Genomic DNA, 6,332 nt, shown 5'->3' on the forward strand with positions numbered 1-6,332 from the left:
ACGACCACGTAAAGAGTACATAAATGAGCTGTGCCACCTTATCTGTTTTGAAAATGGAAGCAGTGGCCGTCCGTCGGGGGCAAAACGGCTGACAAAACTGACTCATGATTCTCCTTGCATCTTGATTGGTTGAGAAGAGATCGATTTATTTCCCATTTACTTTAGTGTTATTTCTTGCATTAAGTTATTCCTTTCTATTCTTTGTTTGTGTGATTGTTTTGTTTGTTTTTGAAGTAACAGATCACTCAAATCTGCTCTCTCTATCAATAGCAGTAATTCTACAAAATACGGCGACTTAACCTGCTTCCGGGCCAACTAAGGACGCATGCACACAACGTAAATTTGTAGGTTAAGGCTTATAAAATTACGTCTAATATTGTAACTTTTACCAATTTCTAATTTTTCTGTTAGATTAAAAAGTAGTGGGGTGTACAGCCTCACACCTCCTGTTTCCCCGACTGAGGGCATCCTATTGGCCCAGAGAAGTGGCCTAACTCTTCACCGACCGTAAATATCCCCGGCTGAACGTGTCACACCCCCCCCCTCCCCACCGGCAACAGATTAAACTAAATCTGACGTGTTAGCATATAATAACCATGATAACTTTCGGGATCATGACGCCAGACGCCTCCCCTATGCGTTTCCCTCTTTCTGCATCTTCCCCTGCCCATCCACTCCCCTCCCGACCCGCCCCGTCCATGCCCCTTTCTTCATTCTCCAGATTGGGTATGAGAACATTATGCACTGAACATGTCTGTACAGACTGAATTGTACTTGTCGTGACGAGAAACTATGTCCTTCGCAAGAGATGGAGCAGGTACTTCTGAAAATAATAAAAAAATATTTTAATTTCGCATTATTTTTGTTATTCGAAGGACCAAAATCTGCCAATTCATCGAGAAGGACCGGTTATTCTATTGCAAAACAGGACCCATGCATGACCTGTTCCCACCCCCCCCCCCATTTTTTCCTTCATGTTTTTCGAAATATTTCCTTCCTTCCTTTCCACGAGGTAACGGACTGCTAATATTTTCCGTTGGGCCAGGTCAACCGAGACGGGGCCCCTGGTCTGTCGCGTGGAATATTTCCCACGATCGGGGAAATTTCCACGCCGACCTTTTGTAACTGTAGTTAAGTTAATTAGTTCTTGTGTTACGTTAGTAATAACAATTCCAGCCTATACAATGGTGTTTGTTGCTCACCTTATCGTGATTCCTTTTATTAACATTCAACAACTTTTTGCTCTTTAAGACGTAAACTAATATTGCAGGCCTTGGTAAATGAAACCTTTAGGTGAGGAATGTCCAGGACAAATAGGGGAAGGTTTACAGATAGACAAAGAAAAGAGACATTTTTTCCTTTTCTTTTTAAAAATACAACAAGATAAATGGGTGTCTTTTCACCAATAACATTATAATTTGCTGTACTCTCCAGGCGATATTTTTTCCAAGGAAAATTCGGGGTTTTAGTATATACACCCACGCTTGACCCACATTGTTTTCAACACTGGACCTCGGTCCTAAATAACTTCCTAGCCAATCTTAGTTTTTAAACAAGCTTCTTCTTTTTTCTCTTTTTCTCTGGTAAAATTGCAATACTGTGTGATCAACACACTCACATCATATGACAAAGTATCTTTATTAATATTTGAGAGAAAATTTCATCTCAAAAATATTACTTAAACCAATTGACATTTTTCATATAGCATTTATTCGCGCATATGATTAATCATATAATATGGACTTGAAGTTCTGAGTGAGGAATTGTCAATTCGCAATGAAAATGGTTTGCACATATGTTCCGGCCGGAGAAGGGATGGTGATGAGTGGGGTGGGTGGGGGTGGGGGTGGAGGAATCAAATAGAAGGCCTTGACCATTTTTCAAAAGTGCACGGGAGAAGATACTTATTGTGAAATAACGCTTTCCCGGAAGTACTTCAATTCGTTTTTGTATATGAGGACGCTATGCGTTTCATGACAGTCGTATGACCGTAAATAAATACATAACGTGGTGAATCGCATGACATTAGGATTGTATTACACAGAGACATCGAATCACAAGGAAACAAGGAAACTTGTAACTTGATCAGACTTTTAATACATGGTATTGTTATACATACATCTATAGGCCTATATCATGAGTTTCCACCTATATAAGATTGGCAACTTCCTTACTTATGTTTAAATAACTGGTGCTTAAATTTAAATTAATTTCATATTTTTCCAACCGAGAGTATCAGTTCTGCAGTATGTGTGATTTATACTCCTGCAGATATCACCAGGCTAAAAGTTCTGAAAGCATTTCATCTGAAACGTTCTAAAATTATACTAGAAACCTACCGCTACCTGGCACCTAACGAAATTATAAGAACGGGAATTGTATACCACTAACACAAAAATTGCAATTCCTACAATCTATCTAGTGATTAATCCAATCACGAGTTGGTGCTGATTCCTGTTTTTAACGCTTTTTTTGGGGGTGAAGAATTCCCCTTTCCTTTCCATGCCATGTAACCAGAAAATGCACCCCGTTAGTTCTTTTTTATTGAAATTCAGACCCTCAATAGTTATTGTAAACTTTAGAATTATGATGTTGAAACACGAACCATAAAAGCGACAGTAAATGTACTTATGTGTTTTTTTTTTTAATGTTAGATATATTCCGGAGATGAAAGCCGGAAGACGGAGGGGTGGGGAGGGAGGGGGAGGGGTATTGGATAACAGAAATCTACAATAATTTGAATACGTTTTTAGCTATAGCTGATTGAACGGACTTCTGACTTTTGTCGTAAATGTTAATTCGCTATTGTATATAAAAATGTGTATTTACATAGGAAAGAAACCTTTATCCGCGTCATAACGATACAAATTCAAGAGAGCGTTTTTTGTAGATACTTGATTCAGGGAATATATGAAAACAATCGTTAATGACCACGTTTGAGGGGTCCAACCGCACTTCTGGGGGGGATTAAGCTCCCTACCCCAGAAAATCAGGAGTCCCCTCCCCCACCCCACCCCACCCTGCACAGGTAGACTGAATATTATATACAAAAAATCGTAGCCTACAGTTCATAAACAAATGCCATGTTTTTGCGATACAAATCTAAACAGTCGAATATTCTTCAACATAATTTCACACAAGTTGAAAAAAATAATACCATGCATGTTGCATCTGTAAGCACCGTTCATTTTATAAAAAAAAATTCTCCTTAGACCCCTCCCCTAAACGACATAATATCTTATCTGCCCCTCCTCCAGTACAATCAAGGTGGTTGCACCATTCCCACTGTACCCCCCTCCCCCACCCCATCAAGAACACAGATCAAGAGAAATATCATGGATATGATTTAGAGTTGAGTATATTTCGCAACTTAACGACCACTTCGCATCATTCCAGTATCCATGCCTAGTTACGAAGAGCTATTTTCCTATTAACATAGGTATCAGATGACCTCCATTCACGAGAAACCTGCACACGTCACTGAAACACAGCATCATTTCCTAGTTCCGTGCGTGGCCAATGCCAGCGAATGGGCGGATAGCACTGATAACTTTAGTACGACTTTCTGACATACAAAAGAATAAGAATTAAACCTGATACAAACTAAAATAATAATCATAATCATAATAATAATAATAATTATATTCATAATAATAAAAACACATCGGAATATCCATGTTATGTTCAAAAGGAAACTGACACACATCATCAAAAGCTGTTTGATTTTCTTTACGCGCTTGTAAAAAAAATGATTTATAAGGAATATGTTTTATGATTTCACTTCTGTTCTCTATTATAGGTATAACATTACCTAGAAAGTTCACACTAAGTTCATGTCATAAACCTCGGGTCATACATTCATAAATAGGCCTATAGTACATTTTTGTGTGAAAGACGACAGTCTCAATGCGGCATTCAATAGCAAATCTTTAATTAGTAAGTTCATTTGCATGACGATGGGGTATTCTTTCTGTGAATCTGCTTTGCAGGATAATTCTCAGAGAAAAATTTCAGTCGGAGGGTATTTTGAACAATGGTTGAAAAACTCTATAAAGAGCACGGGATTTTTTTCCTGTATCCTCTTTCAAAGAATCATAAGTTTCACATAGATTAGAACAAGCTAAAAAGCTATAGATAAAGGATCACTAACGCTTTTTGTTTTAGGTTTTGACTAAATCACTGAAATGGATTTCTTTGAAACTGATATATCTTCTGTGAATAGCTATTGTTCCACTTGTTCTCTGGGATACGAATAGGCTCATAAATGAATCACTTATAAATTAGTCGAATTCACTTTCGATAAGCTGATAATAGCGGCAAAGAGGCATAGTTATTACAGGGTACCATGGCACGTGCTATACTAAACATGATGATTATGTAGTGAGACTTAACACTGCGCAACCCACGTGATCTAATCTACGCATACACACACACACACACACGGCACACACAGAAAGTAAACTTGTGATGTATTTCTAAACTAACAGAACCCTTTATCGGAACTTTCAGTTACAGGTTTTTGAACGATGGTTCATTCACCTCCATGAATATCGTTTGACAAGTGAATTTTCTATTGGGTGTATTAGGCTATATTCCCTCAGAATTTATGAAGCTGCAAGGGAAAGAGAATGGAAATTATTTTGGGTGGGTTGGGGGTAGGGTTGGGGTGGTGGGTGAGGGAGGGTGGGTGGGTTAGTTGTCGATTACTGTATTGCTGTCCTTTACGCCGGTCACTGATGGTCAGTATGATCGGTAGTAAGAAAGTGCCATTACACTTGTACGGTAGAGGGCCACTTTGCTTTTAACATCCCAATAGTGTGTGTTTTTTTATTTTAACGAGGAAGAAAAAACTCGCCCTTATCCCCCTTCTGGCCCATATCCTGACCCGGTTTTGAACCCCGCTATAAGGCCAAGTTAACCTTAACTTTAACCTCAAGAAATGTTGCATGTGTAATTATAAACGCAAAGAATTCCGTGCGGCTCGTATCCGATGCTATTTTTAGGCAAAGCCAAAGAAGAGCAAGAGACAAAATAAAAACAATAAAATAATAGAAAACACCAAGTTATTACAGAAGCTCAAACAAGTTTCTGGGGTTTCATGACTCGCTGATAAACTCTACCGCAAAATTGTTAATTTTCACACGATACAATAACTTTTGCTTCTTTTTCATGCAACCTACATCTATAAAAATAGTTTAAAGTGTTCATTGTGATGTGCTTTTTTCTTCCCCGACCATTTTGTTTCTGTCTACCACAACATAAACAGACAGTGAATCAGGGTTGGTGGGTGATACGGCCCCCTTCAAAGGTGTCTTTCTCTCACCCAACGTACAGGTGGGTGGATGGAGTGGTATCTAAACAAGGGAAGTTCCAATACAATAAAAAACCGTGTTGATTGTTTGTAAACGGCACAGCAATCTACATGCTTGTCTACATGATCCTATAGTCCTATACGTATATTATGTCGCGATGAGTAACGGACATGTCATAATGCATAAACCCGAAAACCGATCGGCCTGTATACTCACTCACTCATGTTGGTTGACTTCGGCTTGGCCTCTGCTTTACCTCTATATTAAGTACAAATGCGTGGGTTTAATAACACGGAAAACATATCAAATATTAGTGAAGAATCCGATAGAAAACTGAGTTGAATAATAAAAACCGGTTGGAGAACTCACTTGGTATAAAATTCATAACTTTTGTATAAATATATGTTATGTATATTTTACCGACTGTAATTCTATACTGCCCCGTCAAGTTTGGGATGATTTCATTCATAAAACAATTATATTATCTACTTTTGGAGTTTGTCGTCGTTGTTTGGTAAATGGAAACCCTTTAACAATTTAAAGAAAACCACCTCGCTACTTGTAAAAAATTTGGATTATTCAAGTTGTCAAATTTTATTGAGATGTAAAAAATGTGACTGTGTCATCACAACCATGCAAGGCTGACGAATGACATAACCGGCAGGGTAAAGAAAAAATTCAAAGTCATTAAAAATACTTAAAAAATTAAAGTTTAATAAAGATGAGATGACAATTGAATAAACAAAAAAACAAAGCACAAGATTATTTCCTCCCGACAATTTTTTTTTTTAATATGTAATCACGGGTAAAAGATTATCATTTTTTAATTAAGCTTTTTATTCAAGTTTTATACTTTGGTTCAGGGGGGTTGGGGGGGGGGCTATGTTATTATTGTGTTCTTTGATGAGCAATACAAATGATCAATATTAATTTAACTCAGCCATGCATCTGCCCTCGGCTGAAATGATAAAACTATAACAATATTTCTCTTTTGCTTGTTAGAAGCTTTAGTCTTCTGTA

Source organism: Apostichopus japonicus, chromosome 6, assembly GCF_037975245.1.
Source record: "Apostichopus japonicus isolate 1M-3 chromosome 6, ASM3797524v1, whole genome shotgun sequence".
Classification (NCBI taxonomy): Eukaryota; Metazoa; Echinodermata; class Holothuroidea; order Aspidochirotida; family Stichopodidae; genus Apostichopus; species Apostichopus japonicus.